This window comes from Myripristis murdjan, chromosome 20 (assembly GCF_902150065.1).
Source record: "Myripristis murdjan chromosome 20, fMyrMur1.1, whole genome shotgun sequence".
NCBI classification, from domain to species: domain Eukaryota; kingdom Metazoa; phylum Chordata; class Actinopteri; order Holocentriformes; family Holocentridae; genus Myripristis; species Myripristis murdjan.
The window spans coordinates 23304284-23331913 of NC_043999.1; the positions used below are offsets into that span (position 1 = coordinate 23304284).

The 27630-nt window shown below is 44.8% G+C and overlaps 1 pseudogene; it reads right to left on the bottom strand.

Moving 5' to 3' along the window:
* On the bottom strand, nt 1–27395 carry LOC115378592 (leukocyte elastase inhibitor-like; annotated as a pseudogene).
* Between the last annotated feature and the right edge of the window lie 235 nt (nt 27396–27630).

A 27630-nucleotide genomic window follows, 5' to 3' on the forward strand; every position in this document is an offset into this window, starting at 1 on the left:
ATAAACAGTGTAAGAGTGGATGAACACTACAAATCTTGAATAAGATTTAGCCACAATTTAACTAACCCACATGATATTTTAGAGAATCCAACACCACAGTTTCCACTCAAAGGCTTTCTGGCAACATCCTGGTTTTATAAATACTGGACGGAAACTCAGGTTGTAAATGTTCCGGAGAAATCTTGTAGTGTGCATCCACTCTGCAGCAGTGACTCTCAGCCTCTTTTCAAAATACTGCCTGGCTGAGAAAGCACTGCAGTGCTCAGGCAGGCGAGCAGAATCGGCCAGCAAACAGGACACTCATGCTGGGTTTGTGTCGGATGAAGAAGAGGAAGGGGTGGTCTGCGATGAATCTGGGAATGGCGGGGATCCTGGCGGAGCAGTAAACCTTCCTGATGGCAGTGGCGGCGGCAGCCTCGGTTCCCTCTTCGTTGACCTCCACAAAAGCCTTGTGCACCACCTGGGACAGCACCAGGTCGTTGGCTGGAGACATGCCTGACAGCAGAAAGAAGAAAGAGGAAAAAGTTAAACAATAGATTAGAATAATATTGGACACCAGAGAATACAGGAAACGATCGACCAGGAAAATCAAGAGAGCAGCCTCACAAAATATGAAGTGTACCTAATGATATACTCATGTATCCCACATTTTAGCATTGATATTTAAGAATTTGGAAACTTATTTGTAATTCCTCAGCTGTTTAGCTGTACCATGATAAATTGTACACAATAATCAATATGCATGCTGACTGATCTAACCCCTCTCAGGATTTCGTCAGCTGTCATGCATTTCCTTCACAGTGGTGGACATTTTTTTAGAGTCAGGACTGGACTGGCTGCATGCTCTGTTGCCTGCTCTTCAGTTGATTATGTGAATGGCTGATGGTGGTCCAGCCACACGTCCTACCAGAGAAGTCGCTCATTCTAACATCAAAGGCGTCGACCATCCCCATGCGGGTGAGGATGTCTTTCAGGTTGTACGACTCCTCCATCTTGAATCGGGGCAGGCCCACCTGAACCTCCTTTGTGTACATCATGTGTGGTTGTGTCCACTCCACAAACTTCTCGTAGGTCAGCTCCTTCTCCAACTGCAATGGATACAATGTCACCAATTAAGTTTGCGTCTATGAATATGTGTGTGTGTGTGTGTGTGTGTGTGTGTGTGTGTGTGTGTGTGTGTGTGTGTGTGTGCGCCTCTTGCCTTCTCCAGACCAGTTGTGTCGTCCTCCATCTCATTGGGCAGGAAGATGAGCATGCTGAGGTCCTTCCCTTTGTAAGGCAGCTCCAGGATCTGTCCAACACAGTGAGTTTTAACTGTTACACTGAATGTAGACTGATGCAGTAACAGCCTGAATGTTCGTCGTCAATGATCAAAACTGGCTGAGGAGAAACAGAAAAATGACTGGACCGACAGGTGAGCTCAGGTGCTTTCAAACGTGTTCCCTGTTTCGGACCCCCAAGTTGACTTTGTCTCGTCCTTTTGCCTCTTATCATCTTAGCCTTTGTTTTCACTGCCTAATGTGTGCAGCTGTGCTGTCCTGTGTTGAATCTATGTTGCTGTGATTATCCATGCTGTAGTGATTGTTATTTTAGTTGATTTGCTTATTCTCTGATGGTATGGCATGTTATTTTATTCTAACATGTTATTTTGTTCTGGCCATGGACAACAGATGAAAATTAGCCTCTGTGGCTAACTCTGGCTCATTTGCAGTTTTTTAACTGTTGACTAAATGGGTACTGTCCCAGACAATTAAAACAATAAATAAATAAATAAATATGCTATGAACCCCCATTTTTTCCTTGGGACCCTGATATGAAAAAAAAATATTTTTGTTTGTGATAAATTGTTTAGTCCTTTCAAACCGGAGCAGATTCACTTGGTTTCTGTCAAAAACATGGAAAAAAATGTGATTTGCCAATTAGCAAAAAATTTACAGAAGGTTAGTAAAACATGACCAGATAATTAACAGAGAATTAGCAAAAAGATAAGAGAGATAAGATAAGATATTCCTTTATAAGTCCCACGGTGGGGAAATTTCACGCATTACAGCAGCAAAGTGGATAGCAAGATATGAAGCATAATTTACATTATAAACAGTATGAACAGATAATAAATAGCAAAAAGCAATATAAACATTCTAAAAAGGACTATAGAAAAAACAAAATAGAAATATGAACAATTTAAACAACAGAAGAAAAAACCTAAACCTGGGGAACAACCCGCTCCGACGGAGGTTCAGGGTTAGTGTGAAACTATGAGACCAAGTGACAGAACCTGACGCCCGGTACTGGGATTCAGGAACTGTCAGACTTGATCCAGCCTTATGGAATCACCCCTTCCCCTCCAGTCTTTACGTGTTATCTACCAGTAGTGCTGTGTGTGTGTGTGTGTGTGTGTGTATGGGTGGGTGGGGCAGCGGGGGGAGGGGGGGTGGGGGTTAAGGTGCAGGGAGAATGTGCATTATAGTGCAGTCAGTGCAGTCTTGGGGAGTGTGTGGTCTACTGGGAGCACTGCTTGTTGTAGAGTCTGACGGCTGCAGGAAGGAAGGACCTGCAATAGCGTTCCTTCACACACTTTGGGTGAAGCAGTCTGTCACTGAAGGAGCTCTCCAGTGTAGTTAAAGTGTCCTGCAGGGGGTGGGAGTCGTTCTCAATCATGGATGACAGCTTAGCCATCATCCTCCTCTCACCTACCACCTCCACTGAGTCGAGGGGGCATCCCAGGACAGAGCTGGCCTTCCTGATCAGTTTGTCAAGTCTCTTCCTGTCAGCCGTCAAGATGCTGCTCCCCCAGCAGACCACTCCATAAAAGATGGCTGATGCCACAACGGTGTCATAAAAGGTCTTCAGGAGTGCCCCCTGCACTCCAAAAGACCTCAGTCTCCTGAGCAGATAGAGTCTGCTCTGGTCTTTCTTATAAAGTGCAGTTGTGTTGTGGGTCCAGTCCAGTTTATTGTTTAGGTGAACTCCCAGGTACTTATAAGATGTCAGTACAATTTATCATGGTACAGCTAAACAGCTGAGGAATTACAAATAAGTTTCCAAATTCTTAAATATCAATGCTAAAATGTGGGATACATGAGTATATCATTAGGTACACTTCATATTTTGTGAGCCTGCTCTCTTGATTTTCCTGTTTGATGGTTTCCTGTATTCTCTGGTGTCCAATATTATTATGTGCTTGCCTTGAAAAGGCAACACATCTTATTATCTTGCATATTTCTTATTTTTATTATTTTTATTCTGGACAAAAGTTCGGCGCGCTACTACTCCTACAGCTTTGGTTTTAGGCCCCCACAATGAATTGGGAAAATGTGCGGCCCCATTGGGAGAAGTGTGCTATTACTTTTATAAGGAATCCGACCCACGGAATTCTCAAAATTCCAATTTTCCTGAAAATTTCGGCCATCCGAAATGAATGGCCAAAACTTTGGAAGGCTCCAGAGCCCAGAGCTTTGAACCTGCGTCCACGCACCAAATACGAAAAATGTGCGTCTTGTGGAGAAGAAGAGGTGTGTCAATTTTCAAACCGATCGGACCTTGCGATTTCTCATAATTCAATTTTAAAATCGCGATTTTGCCCTCATAGAAAAAGAATGGGAAATCGGCAGACACTCATGCATTTTCAAAGCCTCACAGCTCCCTCATTCTTTGGCCCACAGACTCCATTCAAAAATTAAATGACTCAGCAGATGTTCAACTTTATGTGTGTCATCTTCAATTTTTCATGTCTGTCTTAGTTTGGCATAAAACACAGTTTAAGTTTGGAGTTATTTTTGAGCCGCCTCTGAGTTTTGAATGAGTGTGTATTGCGTGAGCTAGAGTGGCATTCCTGAGGGCTAGAGTGGAGCAGCCCTTAAAATTCGCCTAAAACTTTTGTCTTAAACTTGCTCTCCTGGCCACAATTTTCACTCCACATGCATAATTTTTTGGAAAGTAGTAGGAAAAATAGTTGTGCTTTGAAAAATGCAAATACAAAAGCAAAGTAGCTTCAACTTTTTAAACTGTGACCCTTAACGAGGCAGGAGTGCCAGCTCTCTCCCCCATAGACTCCCATTATATCTGGAATGCAAAGTCTCAGGAGAGAAGCAGAAGGACACACTTTTCCAACTCGCTGTAAGGTGGGCATTTTTGGGAGTTGGAAAATAATTTTGACACAGTTTGAAAGCCCAAAGCCTTGCCTTTCTCATGATACCTTTTATTTTCTGCTCGGACTTACTGTCATTGAGAACAAAGCAGTAGTTTGACCACTACTTTAGGTGATTTTTCACAGAAGCAGCACTGTCACTCATGCTGTGTGCTTCATAGAGCCTCATTTCTGGCTCCGCCCACACAAGCCCCAGTGGCACAGTGGATAGTGTCTCTGTCTGCCATGCAGGAGACCAGGGTTCAACTCCCCACCTGGGCAAGAGCCACAACACTACACAGCCCACAAACAGCATAGGGCTGGCGGTTTAGCACATGTCCAGGCGCTCGCAAGGCAAGCACATCAAAGTTTCTTCAGGAACTTTATAAAGTCTAGTTCTAATCTATTGTTTAACTTTTTCCTCTTTCTTCTTTCTGCTGTCAGGCATGTCTCCAGCCAATGACTTGGTGCTGTCCCAGGTGGTGCACAAGGCTTTTGTGGAGGTCAACGAAGAGGGAACCGAGGCTGCCGCCGCCACTGCCTACATGATGACTTACTACCGTGCCAGGAGTCCCGCCATTCCCAAATTCATCGCAGACCAGTATCAGTATCCGTTCCCTTGATGTTCACCGGTGTCGGGGGGCAGAGTGCTCGTCTGCGGAAATCCACTACCAGTTCTTTGGTTTTCCCCGCATTGATCTGGAGGCAGTTCTGCTGGCACCAGTTCACAAAGTCCTGCGTTAGTTCTCTGTACTCTCTGTCGTCCCAATCTGTGATGAGACCGACGATTGCAGAGTCATCAGAGAACTTCTGCAGGTGACAGGTGGGGGTGTTGTATGAGAAGTCTGCAGTATAGAGGGTGAAGAGGAACGGAGCCAGGACCGTTCCCTGCGGGGCCCCCGTGCTGCAGACTACGGTGTCGGACACACAGTCCCTGGTCCTCACAAAAAATACCTTCAAATAAAATAAAATTTAAAAAACAAAAAAAAAACAAAAAACAAAAAACAAAAAAAACAAGAAGCCGATCAAGAGGTCTGTTTTCATGAGGCACAGTGCAAAGTGTTGTTAAATGCCCAGTCCACATGGGGCCTGGCAGCAAGCTTTTGGTATTTTCCAGCCCTGTCGGTGCTCAGCTCCATCTCCATGCCCCCTTGTGGCCAAGTGGCCAGCTTGCCCAAAACGTTCCTTCCAACCAGGTTTTGTGTGATCCACCTCACACTTTTCCCCTGCCATCGACACATGGATGGGGGTGATCACAGGACTCCCTGCTGGAGGTCGAGATATGAGGAGCAGGTGAATAACTGAATGACTCATAGTTTGATTACCTGGCAGTTGACCTCACGGATGTAGGTGAGAGGGAATTCGGCTTTCTGGTACATCATCTTCACCGGCTTGTTTTCATTCTGAGGATGACAGCAAACACAAAGCAGTCTTTTTTCACTGAGCTAAAAACCATTTGTACTGTCAGAGCTCTAGCTCACTATGACACTCTTGGAGTCCCATCTTCTTCCACATTAGTGAGTCACTGAACAGCAGGTTAAAGAAAAGTCAGGTCAGGTTGAAATTTGTGGGGAAACTTTGTGTTGCAATACACAGGCGTGGCTGCAACCTCAACCTTTACACTTTCTCAAGCCCCACCTATTTGATTCTTCATGAACACCACTTTGAATGAAAAGGGTGTGCCTGTCGACACCACAAGAGAGACTCATAAATTCATTAAAGCTTCGCTGGACCACAGCAACACACCCCAAACAGGTAGCTCCATACTGTAGGCACTGTGCAGGCCTGTCAGTGTGAAAGGATCTTTCATGCTGAAGGTCTCATGAGTATGTGGACGTCTGACAAAGCCATTGCGAAATCCTACCACCCACTCCTGGATGTACACTATGTAATGCAAAGAAAATGTGCCTATATGATGAACTGGTTTAAGACATCTCAAACAATCAGTGGAGACGGCATGATGGAAAATTCTGTGACCTCTTTCTGACTTTACATGACTAAATCAGAGGACTTTCATGAACTGAAATATGAGTCCTTCCTGGTTTTTTCAGTGGTGTTCTTAAGACATGAATAGTCTGGTTTCCACTCCAGTTGGACTGAGAAATGCAATGAATGTGCAGACCAGACTATTCTGGTACTGGACTTTCTGGTATATTTCTGCAGTATAAACAGTTTGCAAAAAAAAAAAAAAAAAAAAAAAAAAAAGTTTGCCCTGACTTCTCATCTGAAACATAGTTCTCAAAATTCCAGGACACTCCAGAAATTAAATGACCCAAGAGATCTCTGCATACTGTCCTCAAGCAGATCTTTATTGAGACCAAAAAACGAATATACAGTTATACTGTTCTTCAGTATGCACAGTTTACTGACCTCACCCTACCCATAAATCCATACAGACCTTTACTTTTTTATCACCATTTCACCTGCCAAACTGTGTTGTCGTTGTGCAGCGTTACCTTGTTGAGTTTAAACTGAGCATCCTTGGTGAGGTTGGCGTCAAACTTCCTGTCCCAGTTGCCTTTGAAGTAGATGGCGTTAACAAGCACCAGCCTGGTCATGCTGTCCACTACACCCGGGGCAAGCAGGTCCTTGATTTTATCTGGATTGAAACAAAGGAGCAGCGATGAATACAACAGGGTTTAATAACTAGAGATACTGTATGTTTACACCCAAGATTCAAGTGAATTTGGAGTAAAATTTGAAAATTCCAGGCAAAATAAAATGCGAATTAGAGCTTTGTATTTACACATCCATACCCTTTCTGCAATGCTGAGGAAATTTACTGGAACTGGCTTTTTGCATTCAGCCTTTCTGATTCAAATGTCCACTTTTTCCACTTCCTCCCAAGATCCACCTCATTGGATGTGATCCCCAGTCTATTTACATTTGAGAGTGTATGTGTGAGTGTTTGTGTGTCAGACCCACCTTGGGTCTGCTTCTCCACCCAGTTGTTGATATTGATCCTGGCTGTCTCTGCACTGGTTTTGAAGTCCACAGACTTCAGCTTTGCATCATAGTGCTTCTTGGTGTCTGCCAGAAACCCCTGGAACCACCAACATACATTTAGCTCGACTGACTCTATTCAACAACGACAATACAACAATACAATAATAATAATAATAATAATAATAATAATAATAATAATAATGATGATGATGTACAGACAGACTTTGAGATTCATTCACAGTGAGGGGATAAAAGATGTTACAGCCATTGTAGTGAAGTATGCTGAGTGTGGCTGCTTCTCTGACTCATGTTCTGACCTGCCACTCACTCTCACTCACTCTTTCATTCACACTCGCTGAGCACAGCATGATGACTCCCATGTCATTCAGTCAGGCCTACCTTTGTGTAAACATACCAACACCTGCCCATATAGGCACATACAGGTGTACACTCATACACACCTTAACAAACCGGTAGGATTTGTCTCCATACAGCCTGTTGGCCAGGCTGAGGGAGTACGGGGCTCCAGCCTTGTTCAGCTCCTTTATTAGCTTGGAAAACTTGACATGGACATCATCCTGAGCCTTCAGACACTGTGGACAGTCAAAGCAGATGAGAGCCAGAGCTGGAACTGGTGATCGATGAAGACTACTTTATTACAGCCTATAGTAGAAACTGTGGACTTGAAGGAATCCCCAAAGTTTCTAGGAGATTGACCTGTTGCTCACACACAGCTGCCCCTGTCAGTAGTGAGAGATCGACCCAAAATCATCTGTCATGTCATAGAAATTATGTTTTGTTTTGTTAAGTTTTATGTCTTGTCTCGTGACTTCCTGTTTTATTTTGAAATCCCACTCTCCTCTTGTGTTAGGTCACTTGCCCTTCCCCTTGTGTGTTTCCCACTAGTCTGATTGTCTGCCACGCCCTGATTGTTTCCACCTGTTCCCCATTACCTTGTGTGTGTGTATATATAGTCCGTGTTTCCCTTTGTCCTGTGCCAGTTCGTCCTGCCAAGTCAAGTGTTTGTCCATGCTCCATGTCACGTCATGTCAGGTTATGTATTTCCTTTGTTACTTTGTTTGGTCATAGTTTTGTTCTCATGTTTCTTTGATACTTTGGTCTTGCCTTTTGTTCTAGTTATTCCTTGTTAAGAGTTTTCTGTTGCTACTTTTGTTCTTGGTTTTCATAGTGAATTTCAGTTGTTACTTTACCTTTCCTTATTAAAAGACTACTTTTGTTGAACACTCGTGAGTCCTGCATTTGGGTTCTATCCTTTCAGTCATAGTCATAGTTTTGACATCATCCATCTGTCCCTGGTGCTCCATGCTAACTATTTTGAGTGGCAATTAAAATATGTATTTTTTTTTTTTTATTGGGTGCAGTAAAAATCTTGAAAGTAAATTTGAAGTCCTTTCTATGCAAAGGGACGTCTGTTTGATTTCTCCTGACTCAAATGATCAATTTTTAGCAGGTGAGCTCTACAGCAATGTCAGCTGGGAAAACATCAGCTGACACACTGTTGCAGTGCTAGTAAGAGCCGAAGCTCTTTCAGTCCAAACAAGCGGGATATTTCTCACTTTGCTGGACAGTTTGGTGGTCCAGACAATCTTGTGACACTACAGGATGAACTAAAGGTCACCAAGCCCTGCTGGAAAATATCACTGTAGAAAATGCCACACCTAAAGCTCTATTTTATTAGTTACTGACTTTTAGGAAGTCTCAAATCTTGGTAGACAATGAAGACAGCACTCAAGGAAAAAAATTGGGTTTGCCAAGCCTTTTAAAAGTGGGGAAAGATGATAACTTGTAACTGTTCTAAAGCTAAGTAAGTAATTTTAAATATGATGTCTGTCAACTTCCCTGTTTCGACAGGAAGTCAAAGGGACAGGGGATGGGAGACTGTGTACAGATAAAATCTCCCTGGGATGAATGCCTGTTAGTTCAAATAAAATAGTTCAACAACACTGAACAGGTATTTCTTCTTTAGGGTGAATAAACCTACAGGCTATATAACAAAAACACTTGCAAATCTTTTTTTTTTTTTTACATTTATAACAATAACACTAAAAAGGTCAGTAGTCTTAAGTAGTCTTTTGGAAACGGTAGCAGCCTCATATGCTCAAGTACTTGTATGGAGCACCAGAACCAGAATGATCTACCAGGGACACGTGGATGATTTTGGTGTCACCACTTAAAAGGGTAACTGACCAACGTGACAATCACCCAAACACTTTCTGTATTAATTTAAGAGACTATTAGTTCATCTTTATCTGAGAACATCGCCGGCTGCTGGTTGCATGTAAGTTTGCCATCACAAGGCCTTACTCGGTACTGGTTGGAAGAAAAAGGAAAAGGTACAAGTGAGCAAAGAGAACAGAAGAATATAAAGAAAAAGCATTACCACCACTAATACCCACACAAAAGAAACCAGAAAAGTGTCAGAAAGTTTTGGAGAGCCTTTCCAGGACTATTCACAGAAATACAGTACAGGCCAAAAGTTTGGACACACCTTCTCATTCAATGCGTTTTCTTTATTTTCATGACTATTTACATTGTAGATTCTAACTGAAGGAATCAAAACTATGAATGAACACATGTGGAGCTATGTACTTAACAAAAAAAAGGTGAAATAACTGAAAACATGTTTTATATTCTAGTTTCTTCAAAAAAGCCACTCTTTGCTCTGATTACTGCTTTGCACACTCTTGGCATTCTCTCGATGAGCTTCAAGAGGTAGTCACCTGAAATGCTTTTCACTTCACAGGTGTGCCTTATCAGGGTTAATTAGTGGAATTTCTTGCTTTATCAATGGGGTTGGGACCATCAGTTGGGTTGTGCAGAAGTCAGATTACTACACAGCCGACAGCCCTATTGGACAACTGTTAAAATTCATATTATGGCAAGAACCAATCAGCTAACTAAAGAAAAACGAGTGGCCATCATTACTTTAAGAAATGAAGGTCAGTCAGTCCGGAAAATTGCAAAAACTTTAAATGTGTCCCCAAGTGGAGGCACAAAAACCATCAAGCGCTACAATGAAACTGGCACACGAGGACCGACCCAGGAAAGGAAGACCAAGGGTCACCTCTGCTTCTGAGGACAAGTTCATCCGAGTCACCAGCCTCAGAAATCGCAAGTTAACAGCAGCTCAGATCAGAGACCAGATAAATGCCACACAGAGTTCTAGCAGCAGACCCATCTCTAGAACAACTGTTAAGAGGAGACTGCGCCAATCAGGCCTTCATGGTCAAATAGCTGCTAGGAAACCACTGCTAAGGAGAGGCAACAAGCAGAAGAGATTTGTTTGGGCCAAGAAACACAAGGAATGGACATTAGACCAGTGGAAATCTGTGCTTTGGTCTGATGAGTCCAAATTTGAGATCTTTGGTTCCAACCGCCGTGTCTTTGTGAGACGCAGAAAAGGTGAGCGGATGGATTCCACATGCCTGGTTCCCACTGTGAAACATGGAGGAGGAGGTGTGATGGTGTGGGGGTGTTTTGCTGGTGACACTGTTGGGGATTTATTCAAAATTGAAGGCACACTGAACCAGCATGGTTACCACAGCATCCTGCTGCGACATGCCATCCCATCCGGTTTGCGTTTAGTTGGACCATCATTTATTTTTCAACAGGACAATGACCCCAAACACACCTCCAGGCTGTGTAAGGGCTATCTGACCAAGAAGGAGAGTGATGGAGTGCTGCGGCAGATGACCTGGGGCCTCATTTATCAACCTGTGCGTAGAAAAGGTTCTAAATTCTTTCGTAGGAATGAAACTTAGAATGTGTGTAAGTACAAAAAAATCCATATTTATCAAATGTGCGGACACCGGTCGTACGCACACCAGTAAGCAATCTGTAATGATAAATCCCACCTGTGCTAAACTGCCATGCTCGTGCATGGTTAGGCTCATTTGCATTCAGAAACGCCTCAAATTGACCATATATGGTAGCAGCAATCCCTTTAAGAGCGCATGAATGGATTTTTTCCCTCGGCTTTTTAGCAGGCCTATTGCGCGCTCAATGATGGTTCTTGAACGAGCATGAGCCGGTTGTAGCGCTGCTCCTGCGGGGTCCTCGGGTTGGCTCCGGGGGTCATTAACCATGGCTTCAGTGGTTATCCCCGATTACCTATAGAGCTGTTATAATAAACCATACGAAGCCCAGAAAATAATTTCAAAACGTTGTAACACTCACTAAGCCAGCCATCCTCAACAGCTCCTGCTTGGAGGCGCACACCCACAGAGCTGTTCTGCAGAATGAATGAGTCGTGCGTTCCTCCAAGCTACCGGGCAACAACGTTTAACAGAGACATATTTGCATCGCAGATTATTTGTGCATTGATTGAATGAAATTGGATTGTGTGGTGGTGTTTTTATTGCGATGTGGGTGCAATCTATGGCTCCAATTATGTTTGGAAATCCGGCGACGGCGTGAAATCCTCGTTTAATTTCGGCTTGTTGGTGATGTCTGTATGAGAACTGAATATAAGTTGGGGCCAGAGAAATTATTGCATCCAACACTGCCGGCATGATTCTGCTTAGTGTCGGCTGCGAAATGCCGCATATGTCTCCAAACTCTAGCTGAAATGTTCCGGTGGCCAAAAATCCCAGGGTGGACAGGAGCTGGATGCGCACTGGGATGGCTTTGGTGCGTATGGCATAAATCCATCAGTATGTTTTTGGGGAAGCGGTACCTGCTGAGATGCCACTCTGTGCTCTCACTGTCAGCACGCTCTTTGAAAACGGTTCTCCAAATCCTCCAATAGTGCAAGATAAGCCACTTGCATTTCAAGTTTTCTTTTCAGGTTGTCCTGTCACAGCTGTCTTTTATAACTTGTTACATAAATTATTGAAATTGTCTGCTAAAATACTAATTGAGATTTTTTTTATGAATTAGAGGAAACAGGGAACGTGTGAAGTTGCTGAACACTGTGACTCTCTTCGTGCGTTCTATTTGTGGTTTCACCGTTCTACCACTAGGTTTTGTGTGTACGCATGGTAAGAGTTGTACTTAAATTTACACATGTTCCTACGCAAAAGTACAAGTTGATAAATCCCATACTTTGCGTGGGAATGTTCTTACGCACCCATTACGCACACATCTGTGCGTATGCACGGTTGATAAATGAGGCCCCTGGCCTCCACAGTCACCGGACCTGAACCCAATCCAGATGGTTTGGGGTGAGCTGGACCGCAGAGTGAAGGCAAAGGGGCCAACAAGTGCTAAACACCTCTGGGAACTCCTTCAAGACTGTTGGAAAACCATTTCAGGTGACTACCTCTTGAAGCTCATCGAGAGAATGCCAAGAGTGTGCAAAGCAGTAATCAGAGCAAAGGGTGGCTATTTTGAAGAAACTACAATATAAAACATGTTTTCAGTTATTTCACCTTTTTTTGTTAAGTACATAACTCCACGTGTTCATTCATAGTTTTGATTCCTTCAGTTAGAATCTACAATGTAAGTAGTCATGAAAATAAAGAAAACGCATTGAATGAGAAGGTGTGTCCAAACTTTTGGCCTGTACTGTAGGTCCAGCTGAAATACCTAAAGGCAGGGAAAACTAAAACACTGCTTCTTCTTGGTGTGCATAAATAATGCACTACAGAGGAATTATTGTGATATACTGCATTATCAATTTATTTTTCCACCCTTGTACACCACGGGGTATTTTAACTGGTGTGTGTTCAAAGCAGCACAACACCAACCATCAACTTAAACACTCAGCTCATAGACTGTAATAGTGAAGTTTGATAACTTAGGCATCAGTTAGAACATAATAAATATTAAAGAATTATTGCAGTGACATTAGCTGTGCCTCACATATGATGCCAGTTTAATTAATTTTCACAATACATCTTGAATGTGCAGTCAAAATTTTATGACTGCACAGGGGGGTAGAGTCTATATGAAACCCTGTGGTTTCTACTGGTCAGACAACAATACACAACAGAGTGGACAAACAAGTGTGAGATTCCACAAACCGATGACAGCACCCAGCCCCTCTGTTAGAGGTTAGTTAGTCATTCCTTTACTGTTGGCTTTGTTACCACCTTCAGCAGATAGTCTGGAAGTCCGCATCTCTGGGTCTGCTGCTGCATCTGCATCTGCGCCTGTCAGCATCTGCTCTTCCTCTGCCTTTGTCTCACACAGCTTCTTTGCCTTAGTGACGCAGAGGACCTACAGGTGCGATTGGTAGTGTTGCTCGTCATTAGGATCACTGTTGAGTTAAACGTGTGTGTGTGTGTGTGCAGAAAAAGATATGATCTTTGCTCTCAACAGTCCATGCGGTATGTGGTGACAGACTGCAGTGTAAATGTTGGCCACAAAGGGTTACAGGATCGAGTTATGAGCTCAAGCCTTTACGCCTGCACTCTGCTAAGGAGGAGCTGAAACCCTCACTGCAGCTTCATGTTGATGATGATGATGATGATGATGATGATGAGCACTTTATTGATCCTTCACAGGAAATTACATTACATTGTACATTACATTAATACATATATTGTACATTTATATTACATTAATGTTACTCTCATCTCCTCTCTGTTTCACATTAAAAAAAAACACAACACAGCCAGGTATACATGTGCACACACGTTTTCACATGGCAAGCAGTGATGCAATTATCACATCCAAACTCAGAATCACTTCCTCAGCCAAGTACTTAGTATGTAGCTGGATGAGAATTTGTCTTAGTTGCTGGTGATTATTACATAACAAACCATCCAGAAGACACACATTAGGTCAAGCATGGTCATTAGACCATATTTGATCCTGAGAGGACATCTGTTTTTGATTTAATATTGAACTGTACAGCTGTCTGTATTGTACATGGAGATTAAACAGTGGTTACAGTGAAATCTGTGCTCGCAGTAGTCATTATTCTCAATATAGATCATCTAAATGGGAACAATTTGTTGTGAATTAAATTGCGGGGGAATTACATTATCCTCATTCTGCTGGGGACCTCTTGAAACCCTCTTCAAGGATCTTCAACGGACCCAGGCCAAACTGTGACAACCACTGAGTCATGACAGCCAGGCACTCACACAAACGGAAAAAACGTACACCTGCAAGTTGTGGACTGATAGGATGGATCGATTCACCGTGCCCTGAGTGTTTATTACCCCTGCACAAATAAATTCTGTGTAGAATTCCTATGGCAACATAACACAAAGCTGGCAAGGGGCCAGCATCAGCAAAATGACCTGGAATCTGTTCTGAATCAGACACTGGAAGCCAGCTAAAGTGATTCATGCTGAATGAGGGCCAACAGATCTGGCCAAACAGGCCCCCTCCCCTGCCACACCCATCCCACTCTTGCAGACAGTTCTGTAACTTTTCTGTTTGAGACTCTGACTAATACCTTGTCTTATCTTGTTTTATGTATTTGTATTATGTTTTATTGTTGTATGGGATCTTTTAGTAATTTACTCTATCGAGTAAATTACTAATGATTATGGTTTGTATTGGCAAATGTTTGTCTTTACATGATTAGCCACTACAAGTCACCCAGCTGTAAGTTGAGCTGAACATTACATTTAAAAACCTTTTTAAATAATCTCAGTATTTGAAATTCCAGTAATAAACTTAACCTGGTGCAGAGAGACGCCAAACTGCTTGTGCCAAAAGTCCTTGGGTTCATTTATTTGTGTTAACTGTCACTAGGAGGTGTGTTTGTGTGTGTGTGCGTGTGTGTGTGTGTACCTCGGACATCTGTGTGGCTGTGTTGGCCCTGGCCCCCAGCATCACCATAGCCAGGGCTGAGGAGATGCTGAGAGGAGAGTAGAAGATGTTGCTGCTCTTCTTGTCTTCATCCAGCTGTTTGAACAAAGCCAGGCAGAAAGCTGTGTTGGCCTCAGACAGAGGGCTTGATGCTGCCATTGTGCCTAATATCAAGAAAATGCAGAACACGAATCACTGTCTTCTGTCTTGAATGCAAATCCTCTGCATCAAACCCCATTCAAAATGAGTAAATTAGTGGGATTATACTATTACTTCCCCACCATGATGGCACAAGTAGATCTGACTATATAGTAAGATTTGTGTGTTCCATAAATTTATGTGTTTATGAAATTTGTGGTTATGGCATGTGATTTTAGCCTTATTATTTCAGATGCAACCCCAGTGGAGCAAAAAGAACATGGGAGCAAATGTAGAAAGACATACTTCAAAGTGGTCAGTACGCTTACTGTATCTTATACATGTAGCATATGTATATGTTGTAGGCTGTAGCCAAAGAAATGGATTAATATCTTCCCCTTTTCAACTTTTTAGATCAACTAGACAAGGATGCCCGGTCTCTCCAGTTATTTTCACTCTAGCACTCGAACCTCTCACCTGTGCCATCAGGCTAGTCATAATATAACTGGTATCCCACTTTTCAAATATGATTTCAAGGTCAGTCTTTACGCAGACGATATATTATTGACACTGTCTAGGCCAGATCATTCCATCCCTCATCTTATGAAACTTATTAATGACTTTGGATTGTTTTCTGGTTACAAAGTTAACTGGTCTAAGAGTGAGGCCATCCCCTTAAACCCCATTAGGGGGGTTTCCACCGAGTAGTTCCTGGTAGTTTTGGGGGGTTGGGGGACAACTACAGGAACGTCCTCTCTCTTGGCCCTCTCAACTGCCGTGTCTCCACTGAGAGGGCGAAGTAGGAGGAAGGTTCCTGTAAAGTTGTGTGACGTAAGATATGACATAATCGTCGCCTGCCTGTTTTGACCGGGGCGACGCAGCGGTAAACAAACAAAGAACAACAGCAGAGCAGACGCAGCAGAAGTACGAGGCAGAAGTATGAACAACAAAGCAGAAAAAGAAAGACACTTATCATCATGGAAGGAGCTGAGGTGGTTGCTGCGTTGTTTGTGTGTCTCTACGTTTACGTGGCATCGGTGGAAGCTATGAACGAGCGGAGACGACGTCTCGAAGAGGAATTGGACCGGGCTGAAAAGGCCAGAGAGGAAACGAGACAACGGATAATCCGAAGAATACATTTGTTCGAAACTGCTGCAGCAGAAGATGGACTTCGGCTCCGCAGACGAAGGGTAAGCTATTTTTAATATCGCAAACAGCTACACTGCTCTGCGTTAGCCTGCTGCACTGTACTGTATACACTTTGCGCTGCAGCGTGTAAGGGTTCAGAAGTTGTTCATTTCACTTCAGTTAAAAATACGGTGTTCGGTGAAATGAGAGTTCACGTCATTGCAATTTACTATGTTGCAGATTCTTCTACACCGTGCACGGCGTACTGCTCCCATTGTTTGGACCCACAAGAGAAGTGCAGAGTGGTGGAAAGTGGTTGTATCAACTTTCTCTGATGAGCAGTGGGTGCAGAACTTCCGCATGTCGAAGGAAACGTTCACATATCTCTGTCAGCGGGTGCAACCGGCGATGGAGAAGCAGGACGTAAATTACCGCCTGTGTGTTCCCCTCCAACAAAGGGTTGCCATTGCTGTATGGAAACTTGCAACAAACGCAGACTACTGGAGCATCGCGCACCTGTTTGCGGTTAGCCTTTCGACCGCCTGCAAGTGTTTGAAGGCCTTCTGTTCTGCTGTGGAGGATATACTCCAGCCTGAAGCTATCCAGTTTCCAAATGCAGACAAACTTCAGGAAATGGCTAACTACTTTGAAAACAGGTGGGGGCTGCCACACTGTGTGGGTGCCATAGATGGCTCTCACATTCCAATCTTGGCACCTCAGGAGTACCACACTGAATACTACAACAGTAAGGGTTGGTACTCTGTTGTCCTGCAGGCAGTGGTGGACGGGAAAGGACTTTTCTGGAATGTGTTCTCTGGGCTGCCAGGCAGCATGCATGATGCCAGAGTTCTTCGCAGATCCGGACTCTGGAATATGGCTGACAGGCTCTTCGGAGGACAGCATCACGTGACTGGGGGCCATGACATGGGCTACTACATCTTGGGCGATGCTGCATATCCCCAGACAAGCTGGCTCATGAAACCTTTCATGGACAATGGCTGCCTAACTGAAGAGGAGACCAACTTCAATATCAGGCTCAGCAGAGCTAGGGTTGTGGTGGAGAATGCTTTTGGCCGACTGAAGGGAAGGTGGCGATGTCTGCTCAAAAGAAATGACTGCAACTTAGATACAGTCAAGTCTGTTGTTATCACATGCTGTGTCCTCCATAATCTGTGTGAGAGCCATGGTGAGGACTTTAGAGAGGAATGGGCTGAACCTGTTCTCTTCAACCAGCCTGATGCACCGCTGCAGGATGGGGCTGATACAGGTGTGGCAGCACGTGCTGCTCTTATGTCTCAACTAACTAACTAAGTGTAGTTAAGCAACTATTACCTTCTGAAAAAGCGTTGTTGGGACAGACCGTCGACACAACACTGATGTCCTCTAGAGCCAAGGTTGTGGTGTTGTTTGTTGCCGACAGCTGCGGCAAGGGTGCGGAGTCTTTTGTTCCAGGGTCACCGGTGTAGGCTGGCTGGTGACCAAGAATAGCATCCAACAGCGGGTACCATTTGTTAGTTTTCCTGTTGGCACCACGTCACATCCTGCCATGAGTACATCCAATCAGCGCCAAGTAGACCCCAAGCCCCACCCAGGAGTTTTTCGGGGCCACTCAGAGTCCCTACTCCGAGGCAGGGCCGATTTTTAGCCCCTGTAAAGGTTCCTGAACTCTCTCCTTCGGGGTAGTTCTTGCGGTGGAGAAACGCAACAACGGCCCCGGCCCTGTAAAATTACCCCGAAGTTCCGGCGGTGGAAACGGGGCTATTGCAAACCCCAGCCATGTGATATCTGCCCCTATTGTGTGGAAGTCTCAGGGAATGAGGTATCTTGGAGTAAACATTGTATCCCCAACTGATAAAATATTTGAGTTAAATGGCCCCAAGCTCTTGAAATCTATCAAAGAAGATTTAAAAAGATGGACAAGCTTACCGTTATCATTGTGGGGAAGGGCGGAGGTATTAAAAATGAATACTCTACCAAGGATAGCTTTCCTATTTTTAGCAATTCCACAAGAAATACCCCAGAAATGGTTTAAAGAAATAGATATGATGATCTCACAGTTCCTCTGGAAAGAGAAGAAACCAAGAATCAGTCTAAAAAGATGATCAATTTCTAGGAATGAAGGTGGGTTGGGTATACCAGACATGTATCACTACTATCTTGCATATAATGGTATTTACCCATTAGCTTGGGCATACCAGAAAGAAAAGTGGGAGGAAGGCAGCTGGAGATGGCTTGAGCAGAATTTTGTCTCTGAACATTGCAAGAATGTGTTAGGAGTCCCATCTGTCTGTGTGTTTTTTCTTTTTTTCCTGTTTCCCCTCCCCCTGTGTTGTGTGTCTGTTTCTCCCCCTAGGCTGGGCGTGGCAGGCTCGTTGGTCTCTTCCACTCACCTGTTCCCGCTCACGCACCTGGTTTCCATCCCGTCATTATTTCATCAATCTACAGCCTTTATAACCCCGGCTCAGATTTCCACTCATCGCCAGTTCGTCCTGTACCATGCGTGGTAACGTCCCAGCTCCTACTTTTGATCTTGTGCTACTCTTTGGTGACCAGTCTTTTGATTATTGGATTTTTTGCTCTGCCTTTAGACCCTGCCTGCCCGCCTGTGTGTCCTGCCTGCCCCTCCGTGTCCTGCCTGCTGCGCCCAGCCTTCCTCGGACTTCTCCGTGCTACATCAGTTCTGTTTGGAGTTTATTTTTGTTAATTAAAGACTGTTACTTTAACCGCATCTGCATTGTGGGTTCAGTTCTTTCGAGCTCAGGCTTAACAGAATCCCCTAGCCTCTCTATGGTATCAACCAAAAAACAGATTAAAAACCCCTTAATTCAGTTCTCCTGTGAAATAATCAAAGCAATACATAAACGACTTAAAATCAGAGGTATATCTTTACCCTCATGTCCTTTATGGAAGAATCCATTGTTTATGGCTGGTGGGAAGCCTCTTTGGAATGTCCAATGGTTGGTTGGTTACCACGGATCTTTTGTAGCACAGAGGAGATATGTTCGGTATGTAGTAGCAAATTCACTCGGTATGTAGTGTTAGTGTATGTTTATGAGTTGTATAACATAAATTATCTTGGAGTAGATGTTTACCAGTAAGCTTGACTCCAATATCATTCATTCATTCATCTTCTAAACCGCTTATCCTCACTAGGGTCGTGGGGGGTGCTGGAGCCTATCCCAGCGCTCATAGGGCGAAGGCAAGGAAACACCCTGGACAGGTTGCCAGTCCATCGCAGGGCAGACAGACAAACACTGACATCCACACACACAGTCATACCTAGGGGCAATTTAGCTTCTCCAATTCGCCTAACCTGCATGTCTTTGGACGGTAGGAGGAAACCGGAGTGCCCGGAGGAAACCCACGTAGACACGGGAAGAACATGCAAAGTCTACACAGAAAGGACCTTGGGTGGGAATCGAACCCAGGACCTTCTCACTGTGAGGCGTGTGTGATATTTATAAACAATAAATCTAAAAAATATAAACAGCCTATATAAATATAAATGGAGCTATGCGGAGTCCCTCCTGATCGAAACGCCACTCCACCTCTGAGCGTGCAGGTCCAGGGACTCAAACACCTCCCTCTTCCACAGGCTTGGATATTCTGCATTATTAAATATAACATCAATTAAACAACTTCTCTAACCAACCAATAGTTTCCATATGTGTTGCCTATTTAAACTGGGTCAAAGTTATTTTTCCCATTTAAGTTGATACATCGTTGTTTGTGTATAAGTCATTACAGGCTTATTGCTTATAGGCATGCATGGATGTACACTATTGTTGAACTATATCTTTTTTTTTTTTTTTTAAATCATAGTCTATGAATAGATAGTGTCACAGCCCGGCTCGTAGGCTGCAACAAAGGTTGAAGACAAGACGAGTTTCGCAAAAGTAAAAGAATATTTATTTACCCCAAAATAACCCATAGAACTGAGGAAAAATGTGGAAGTCAGTGGTCAGTAGTGTAGGCATGTGTGGATGTGTGGAAGTGTCAAAAAACAACAACAGCGGCCCCGTCCGCTCTGGATGGCGAGAGCAAAAGAGTGGAGGGGGCTCCATGGGGGAGGAGGGGGAGCTTTATAGGAGAGACCACACCGGGCCCAGGTGTGGCTCATCAGCAGCTCCAGTCAAACAGGCGACGCCCTCCGCCCTGCCCTGCAAAGACAAAAAGGGAAACCCAACAGCCACCAGCAACAGGGACAACTAGTGGAGCGGAGGGGTCGTCAACCCCCCCCCCCCCCCCCCCCCCCCCCCCCCCCAGCACACCAACAGCTCATCCTGCAAGAAGTAACCATTTGCAGTGCTCTCTGCCTCCTCGGCAGTGCGAACACTGTTCAACAGCTGACTCAGAGAGGGATCAGCTCTCTGCTCCGCCACCAGGTCACTGCGAGAAACAGACAAAAGAGAATCAGGAATAGCCACAGAGAAGGCCCCACTCTCCTCTGCTCCATCCTGCTCAGGTGCAGGCTCAGCCTCTGCCCGGCACATAGCCCGTGTCACCGCACAAGCTGCAAACACATCAGGAAAACACTGTGCACTCTCATCTGGATTTCCTGTAACAAAAGGTGAAGACGTTACTATGGGAGGTGGTGGACCGTCAGCCCACACACGGCTACCAGCAAGATCATTACCCAAAATGATGTCCACGCCTTCAATTGGCAGTGCAGGACGCACGCCCATGGCAACCTCACCATGCACCAAACCACAGCTCAACACCAGCCTATGCAGCGGAACAGGTAACACCATCAAACCCATCCCTCGCATCAGAACATAGTCTCCAGTATTAGTTTCCTGTGAAAAAGGCAACACAGAGCTACGAATGTAGGAATTGAAAGCCCCAGTGTCTCTCAGAATTTTTACCGGCACGGTGACATCGCTCCCCACTAGCGACACACAGCCATCAGACACGAAGGCGGAGAAATCTGCTTCCTCCAAGCTGCACTTCGCTCCAGCTTCCACCTGCTGACAGGGAGAAATAACAGGCCTTTCCTGTGTAACAGTAGCAGCAAACGCAGCAGATTTTACAAGCCCCCCATTATTCCCACGTCTAGGACAGTCAGCCTTCCAATGTCCCCTGCCTTTGCAATAGTTACAAACTTTGGTCGAGTCAAACTGTGTCTGACCCCGTGCAGCACGTTCTGGCTTAATGTTACCCAGGCGAGGACTGCCCGCAGGAAACTTACTGCCATCGCCCCTGTAACCAAAATCATCCCGAGCCCAGTGCTCCCGGCCACCCCTGTGTAGAAGCACACATTCATCTGCCAGTTTAGTGGCCTCTGCGGCAGTTTTCACCTTATGCTCACTAATATAAACAGCAATGTGGCTAGGAACGGAGTTCTTAAACTGCTCCAAAACGATCAGGTCACACAGAGAGTCATAAGTGTCAACATCCAACGCAGCACACCACCGATTGAAATGAGTCACCAGCTCCCTGGCGAACTCAACGTGTGTCTGCTTACCCGACTTCTCCCATGTCCTGAACCTCTGTCGATACGCCTCCGGCACCAACTCGTAAGCCCGTAACACAGCATCCTTAACCGTTGCATACACCCTACTTTCAGCCACAGTGAGAGCAGAATAGGCTTCCTGTGCTTTACCTGTTAGCACGCATTGCAAAAGCAATGTGCGGTCTGAGTCCGACCACTCTCTACTCTCAGCAACCCGCTCAAAAAGTGAGAAAAAGGTGTCCGGGTCCCGTTCACAAAACTGCGGAACCAACCGGAGATTACTGGCAACATCAAAAGAACCACAAGGTCTACCCGGAGCAGCAAGAGAAGCACGGCCCACACCAGAGCCACTTATACTTAACCTACGCTCCTCCAGTTCAAGTTTTTTAATTTCTACCTGCAGCTGCAACAACTCCTTTCTCTGCTCAAAAGTTAACCGAGATTCCCCAGAGCCAAGCACATCAGCGGCTTCCAGCACAGGACCAGCAGCAGCCAGTTCACCAGGTCCGACAACCCCCAACTCAATCAGGTTAGCTTTAACAATAGACTTAATGTTCTCTTTCAGCCTCTTATCACCGATCTCCAACTTGAAATGCTCGGCGATTTTTACTAACTGCTCCCAAGAGCATCGCTCCAAAGACTCCAGTGACGGAGCTCTCAAAAAAATCCTCCACATTCGCCATGACTTAAACACAGCTCAATTTAACACCAATTGCCCAAAACACACAAACCAAACCACGCGACAACCAAATTGCAACTTACCTGCAGCACTCTGAGCTCTATAGCCCCCACACAGTCAAAACATCACCGCGGCCCCGTCCCTCTAACTGCCTATCCAGAATCTGGCTAAGCTCCCCCCTGGTCTTCAGGTGTTACTTGTGGTGGGTACTTACGCACTAAAGCCCAGCAGCCCGGCAAAGCAACCATAAAAATGGCGACTCACCTGCAGCTCTGGATGTGCTCCCGAGACAATTCGCTCTAGCCACGTTCACGACCACACTAACCACCCCCCAGCGAGCTCCAAAAGGGCACACGCTCTTAGGCCTATCCAGGGACAGAACAACGGTAATTTACTGTGACCGTGCAACATGACCATAAACTCAGTGCCACAAAAACAGCGCATACAGCTCGGTGACCAAAACAACAAACAAGCGTTTTGGTAATAACTACAGCGGCTTAAACTAACCAAAACAACAGCAACACAGACTTACCACACTCGTCAATGTCCCCCAAACAAACAAACAGCGCAACTCATTCATAAAATGAGCCGCACGTTTACTACGCTACAGCTGATCAATGACGTCACGCCGACACCGAGTTAACAAGAATCAGACGAGCCCCCATTTGTCACAGCCCGGCTCGTAGGCTGCAACAAAGGTTGAAGACGAGACGAGTTTCGCAAAAGTAAAAGAATATTTATTTACCCCAAAATAACCCATAGAACTGAGGAAAAATGTGGAAGTCAGTGGTCAGTAGTGTAGGCATGTGTGGATGTGTGGAAGTGTCAAAAAAACAACAAAACAGCGGCCGCGTCCGCTCTGGATGGCGAGAGCAAAAGAGTGGAGGGGGCTCCATGGGGGAGGAGGGGGAGCTTTATAGGAGAGACCACACCGGGCCCAGGTGTGGCTCATCAGCAGCTCCAGTCAAACAGGCGACGCCCTCCGCCCTGCCCTGCAAAGACAAAAAGGGAAACCCAACAGCCACCACCAACAGGGACAACTAGTGGAGCGGAGGGGTCGTCACACATCAAAACCACATTACTACATCTACTGCTGACTACAACTACATCAAAACTGGCCGTCCGCAATATGCTATATGGAGAGTGTCACATTCTTACACAAATTATTTATATGTTGTATCTTTTCAAGTTTTTGTTAATAAAGAAAATAACACAACATGCAAAAACTAAAAATTTGCGCTCTGTGTGCGCAACCTACACAATTACAGGCTATTAATAAGTTTTATGGTAGGCTATGCGTTTTCAAAATACTGTTGATATACCGGTAGCCCCAAATAAAGTTTATCGTGAGACCTTACATTATTACTATTATTATTATTTACCCTCCATGTCCTTCAACTCCCGTTCCTCCTCCTCTGCTGTATGGCGAAAACGCGCTGGGGTCTTGCTGGTGCGCGCTGGATGTGGCGGCGTCAGGTTGTAGCGCCCTGCGTACTGCTTGGTCTTGGCCACCAGGTCGGAGAAGGTGTCCTCATGTCGCAGTGTGTCCAGTCGTTGGCAAACGAGTTTGGAGCCTTGCATGCCTTACAGTGATCGAGCCACTGCTTCACATGGGGTGAATACAGTAATGCAGGCAAACAAGCCAAACACTGTGCGCGTACTGGTGCTCTTTTTGATCAGTCCTGCCACTTTGGCACGCGTCTCCCCTTTGACACTCCTGTCACTCTCCAAGGTCCTGAATGTCTGTAGCATCTCTCCATAGCCGGCCAGAAAACGTGACAGTGCCACAACTCTGACGCACCATCGAGTTGGGCACAGGGCAAGCAGGTTTACCACTTCACCAAAAAGAGACTGGTACAGGCTTTTTCGCTTTGCTGAATCATTGATGACGACTGTGACTTCTCGTACAAAGTTCAGTGTATCAGCAACAAGGCGCACTTCTTTTGCTACTTCTTGCAACACTAAATCCAGAGAGTGATTTGCACAGTGGACAAACACGGAGTCAGGACATGTTTCCTTTAATCTTGCATGCACTCCCCTGAACCTCCCAGACATGTTATGTCCATCAAAACAGTAGCCTTTCAGCTTCTCCAGTGGCAAATTGAGCCGAATAAGGACATGCTTTAAGCACAAAAACAGCATTTCTGCTGATGTGTCTGGGGCGTTGTAAAAGCCAAGAAAGAAAATTGTGAACTTCCAGATTGTGATTAGCAAACTGTATGTTGCATGAAAACTCTTTGCCACTTGCGTCGGTGGTCCCATCAGCAGTTAAGCCAAAAAAGGGACTTTGGGATGCTTTGGCTACGATTTTTCTCTGAATGTCATGCGCAAACAGCTCCAGAATTTCATTCTGAATGCTGCCAGACATCCAGTTGTCTTTCCTTTTCATCCAGTTCTCCAGGTCAGGATCAGTGCGTACCCTTTCCACCATTAGCTGCAATAACACCCCATCCCGATTTGCAGCCTCTCTCAGAGGGAATCCCTGGCGCCCCAGGAATCTTATGCAGCTGAAAATGAGCTCCAGCATTTTCCGCGCTGTTCTCTGATCTTTCGCAGCGGCCTCAGAGAGTAACGCATTAATTGGCGTTGTTTTCAATGCAGCCAATCTTTGTGTCGCATCTAAATGAATGTGAGTCTTTTCGTGGTCCCTGATCTTCTCCGTTGCTTTTCTCCAGTTTGAAAAGTCTTTATCTTTCAAAAATAGACTGTCGGTTTCTGACACGACCAGCTTGCTCTTGACAGCCGACCTGCACACACCACACACAATGCCATCACTGTCCTCAATGTATTCCAGCCACTGCCACTCTCTGAACCAGGCGGCCTTGCAGGAGCGAGTGAAGTTCTCCCCGCTAAACTTCCTAGCAGGAAAATTATAATCCTGCGATGGTTTGAAAGATGTTACCTCTTGGCTACCACCAGGTGGCACTAGGGAGGTGGGACAGCAGCCGGGTCCTTCAGCTAGCTGCTGCCGCTGTTGCTCCTTTTGCTGCCCGCTTGCTGGCAGTGGAACACAGGATTCACATCATGTCACACTGTGGGCTGTCTCTCTCAGACATTTAGCTGGCCCAGAGGAAGGTTTGGGGAAAAAAAATCAGAAATTCTTTTTCGTGACATTTCTGCTGTCTTTATTGGCTTACCGTAACAGCAGGCTAAGCTAACAGATAAAAGCAATGCGCGCGACCCTATCAGAAAATAAACAAAGCCTGAGAAACAAGTTATGTATTTTTCACAGGTGGTTCTAGGCAGGTGGTTCTCAATTTTTTTTTCAGTGAAGTACCCCCCATGAATTATTTTTGCAGCCGAAGTACCCCCAAGTTCAGTTGATTTCCTGAAACTGAATAAATACCAAACATAGCAAAACAAAACTGCTCTGCTAGCTCAATCATATTGTAACTAGAATATCAGCTGGAAAAAAAAAAAAAAAAAAAAAAAAATCACTCCAATTTAATGTCAGCTCCGATTAATGTGGCTAAGCAGCAAAAGTAACAAAAGTAAGCAGTCACATTAAGGCTGAACAGGGTAATATCATCTCGACTGCACCTTTCCGGGCTTTTCCTAATCACCTTTTCTGGCCATTATCAATTTACCTCTGAAATAAAAACGACAGTTTTCACAGATGTGTTGATTTATTAAATGTTAATTTCAATGTACAGATGCAAACAAATTGACAAATTTATTAAATCAATGGCCTAGGCAACTTATAAAGAATAAACAAATTAATAACGATTAATAGGCTAATTAATAACTGATAACATTAACACAACAAGAACAAAGTTAAAGCCGCACATCTCCGTGGAAAATCTTACAGGTACTGTCCGTGGTGCTGACTCCGCTGCGGCACTTTATTATGGAAAGTAAAGCTGAATAAAATTCACGGAGGATCTTGTTTAGCTCTTCTTTCCTTACAGGTGAGAAATCAGCTGTTTGCCCAGTGTTTGTCAGGTAGTCTTGTGGACATTTGACGGCCAAACGGTGACCGGGCCGTAACGGCTTCATTTCCTGACCTCTCCAGCTGATCCAGCTCTTCACTCGTCACTCTCACATATCTCTCCTTTTTCTCTTCTGTCTTGTCTTCCTCGTTCAGCCATTTATCCAAACTTAGGTCGCCAAATAAATCAAAATTGACAACAAAACGGTCCATTATGCAGGCGAACAAAGCTAACGGCGGCTCAATTGTCCCTCTTGTGTACGTCATTTGTCCCGACGGGAGGGACGAATGACGGATTGGCGCTCGGTCTCTTCTCAGCCTGTTTGTGTTAGACTAAAGTATCATTCAACGAAAAATCCAGTTGTTATTTGTAAAGGACATGTGTAAGTTGGGTGTGTGGATTTTTGGGAGCTCTGTCTCAATAATTTTCGGAGGAAATGGGATCAGACTGAAAACTGCGTCATCCACCCCGCCGCTCCCTATTTTTCATTTGAGCAGGCCGTGCTGTCATGCTCATTTGAGCACATTCTAAACGTCTGATTGATCAATCAGATTGCTCGGTCAGATCTACGTGTTGTATAATTTAAAAAAAAATCTCCAGTAGGCCTACCCCCTGGAGTTCCTCCAAGTACCCCCAGGGATACGCTGAGAGACATTAGCCTAGGCCAGTGTCTAGCTTTTCACATGCATTTCACATATGTATTAATTATATGAAAGAGATAAACGTAAGTCAGACAAATTGAATTTAAATTCAGATTCTTTATTTTTTAAAGCTTAATGCAGTGGGTAGAGAGGCTGATGGAGTGCGGGGGAGAGGGGCGGATGGGAGGGGGTGCGGCCGCACCCCCCGCACCCCTAGTTCCGACGTTTATGCACATAACCCACTTTCTGGAATACCCCACTGATGTGAGTGTGCTTTAACCAGCAAGCAACGACACATTCACTTGGATTTTTTAAATGGAATATGATGACATTTCTTCTTGTCATACCATAACAGATCACAACCCTGATAGCGGCTAAATTTAACCATCGCAGCCATTATAACTCAAGATTAAAAGTCTTACTGACAAAAGCATCATTTTCCATGCATGTGTTTGTCAGGGTTCCTCTCTTCCGGCAAAACTTTCATTGAATTAGTGGTTTCACCTCTGTTGATCTCACTGCAATATATCTATCAGCCGTGTGAGAAGCACTGAATAAGGTAAGAGTCCGCCAGCAGTGTGCTGTACTTACATACAGAGTTGTTGGTCGACAAGTGATCAGTGCTGTGTCTGTCGCAGGAAGATCCTCTCAAATTGTCTCCGCATTGTTTATACTCACTCGGCACGCCCAAGCTGTTAAAATCAGCTTCTGCATTTTGCTCTCTACGGCACGCCAGAAGGGAAAAACACGCTTTTTAAAAAAAAAAAAAAAAAAAAAAATTATATTTCTCTTCCTCAGTGTCTGTGTTGTGGCTTGATGCGTCATCTATTTGTAAAATATTACCGTCTTCTGTTAGAGTAGCG